The following is a 2,808-nucleotide window of genomic DNA, read 5'->3' as shown; positions in this document are numbered from 1 at the left end:
AATAAATAAAAATATTACTTTAAATGTTGTTCTTAATTAATCTGTAATATATGAATATGATATTGTAGCTATGAATAAATTGTTTATTTTAATATTGATGGTTTTGGAAACTTATTGAATTTTTTTCCCTCAAAAATCTGTTCTTGAAACTTGGTACATTACTAAGTATAAGCCAAATTTCTAGCAACTTATATTGCTATGAATGTGCATCAAAGTGTCATCATTAAAATACATATGGAAAATGCATTAAAATTTCTTTATAGACGTTTGATTGTGATAAATGTGAGAAAAAATTCAAACATAATGTTACCCTGCAAAAACATTTACAACAAAAACATGGCATAATTAAAAAAAAAACAAAAACACTGAAGGTAAGACAGTAAAATGCCAAAAATGTGAAAAGACATTTACTCTTAAATCAAATATGGTTCGACATATGAAGACACATACAACAAGAGATGATGAATACAATTGTTTACAAGTAATTTTTAAAATAAATATTTACATTTACATTAAATATTAAAACTAAATTAGAATTTTTAAAATACAAAATAAGTAAAGGTTCAGAGGTCTACTTATAAGAAATTATTAATAAAACTAATCTATAATTGGTTTAGAGTCAAATTCCTACCGGTTATGAGTATTCCATGGTGGAATATACAGGTTCAGATGATAATAAATTTATAGCAACATTTATTATACATAAATTTGGAGTTGATGACATTGATCCTTGGATTATGGCCATAAGAAATGAAAATAAAGTTACATATTTGACATCTAGTGTGCTTCTGGAAGTTCAGACATTGAGAATGGTTGGTATGGCTCGGTTAATGATAATGACTGTCAAACAAAGGTAGATTTAGTTCCTTTAAATACAGAAAACACAGTGGATAATAAAATAAAAAATGCGGCAATAATTACTACACACAATGAATTTGGAGTTACTGAATTATTAGAATCAGCCAACAACGATTTTGACAAAGCTTATGATTCTTTCAATGAAGTCATTGAAAAAAATGAAACAGTCAATTCTATCTGACAAAACATACTTCTTACCATCTATGAATGCATTTGTAAATTCATACAATAAAAGTGTCAAAACCGATGCTAGTCTTTCTTCTGCATTGTCAACATTCGGTAGGTATTCTGGTTTAGATGTAAGTTCAAAAAAACCTAAATTAGCAGGCAATAAACAAATTGGAACACAGCCAACTGCAAGATCAAGAAGAAAAACACAAATTAAAGGACGAAAAAATTTAACTGCAGGAAGAACTCCTAAATGGAAAAAAGCTCCAGAACATGGGTATGTAAAAGGGCAAATAATATCAAGTGGATTACCCAAAGTCAAACGCAAATCGAAAGCACCACATTCCTTGGCATATTGTGTTGAAAATAATAAAGCATTAGGAGGTACACACAGTTCAAAATAGCTTGTTACTTTATGTTTTTTTTGTAAATATATATTATTTTTTATTTGACACATTATGCCACAACATTTAGTTTTTTATACTATTTTTTGTGAGTATAATAATTAATATTATTTGAAAATTTTTAGATTTAAAGTAAACGCAGAATATATTGGTGTTACAAATCTGTAGGTTTTTTTTTAGTTTTTTAGTTTTTTATGTAAGTAAATACTTTTTTACCTGCTTTTTTTATACTTATAACATTGGACGTAAATATTTAAACAAAAATTATATTTATATTATATATTAAATTTATACTAAAATTATTTTAATAAAGTAATTACTAATTTTCACAAGTGTATGTACTGACTAGTGAAGGCGGTATTCACTATTCATTATAAAGTAACTATTTACAAAGTACCCTAAATCAATCTAGTATAATAATATCTAATATTTAATAAATGTCATAATTACAATAAATTAACTTACATACATTTTTTCCTTAATTAATAACATCCATATTCACTTCCAAAAATTAATAATAATCAAAATAATAATGTTATATAATAATGTTAATAATAATGTTATATAATACATTAATACCTACCTAAGTTGTTGTTGTTAGTTTTGCTATTTTCTTCTTTGTCTTATTTAGTATTACAAAAATTCACAATAAATATAAATGAAAAATGTAAAATAAAAATATAATATCAGTCTTTCAAAAAATATGATAAAAATGATTGATAACACTGATGAAATTTGATCAATGATAAGGAGAAAAGTAAAATGACTAAACGTAGCATGTTTTCAAATTTCGCGTTCCGTCTCTAAGTATAAGGTCTATGATAATTTCAATCTGTTTGATAAAAATATATGTTGATAACGTGAGCGATGTTGATTAAGTCCATGATCGAGATTCGTCTAAACACAGAACTGAACCGTGACCGTTCTGCGAATGCGCTAGTGACATATCATAAATTGAAATCTCTTATCTGTTATCAGGTATCAGGTTATCAGCTGTACGACTGCACAAGTAAAGTTGCTTACAACTTTTAATAATCGTTTAATTATATTCAAATAATATTGCAATTTACTCCCAGTCCTTTTCTGTAGAACGATATACCATAATGTTGGTCTGTTTGCATACATTCGTTTGAAATATACTCCAAAGTCTTTAGTTTCAGGCATGACTAATATTATTTTTTCCATGTCTGGGGAACATGCGCGACGATAGCAAAAATGAAATTTTAGCTGACGTGCCTGTTTATTTAATCATGGTTTCAGGATCATTAATCCTTTCAATAATAAATAAGCATTTTTAATGATTTATAAACTGTTGATTTTTTTTCATTACACTGCCAGTGAACAAGACTGATAGACTTATATTATGATGTGGTTTGTA

At 26.6% G+C, this 2,808-nt stretch overlaps 1 long non-coding RNA gene across 5 annotated transcripts; it reads right to left on the bottom strand.

Annotated features, from left to right (window-relative positions):
• Window positions 1-385: 385 nt before the first annotated feature.
• LOC103309367 lies at window positions 386-1,886 on the bottom strand. Of its 5 annotated transcripts, none has more exons than XR_003840050.1 (2): window positions 922-1,886; window positions 386-840 (listed from the first exon to the last, which is right to left on the bottom strand). It is a non-coding gene; the product is annotated as an uncharacterized LOC103309367 (long non-coding RNA). The 5 variants fall into 5 exon arrangements; XR_003840048.1 differs by having other exon boundaries at window positions 386-866; window positions 929-1,886; XR_003840049.1 differs by having other exon boundaries at window positions 929-1,886.
• Between the last annotated feature and the right edge of the window lie 922 nt (window positions 1,887-2,808).

This window comes from Acyrthosiphon pisum, unplaced genomic scaffold (assembly GCF_005508785.2).
Source record: "Acyrthosiphon pisum isolate AL4f unplaced genomic scaffold, pea_aphid_22Mar2018_4r6ur Scaffold_20919;HRSCAF=22530, whole genome shotgun sequence".
NCBI classification, from domain to species: Eukaryota; Metazoa; Arthropoda; class Insecta; order Hemiptera; family Aphididae; genus Acyrthosiphon; species Acyrthosiphon pisum.
Note: the sequence above shows the minus strand (reverse complement) of the source record. Positions and strands in the feature narration are given on the sequence as shown.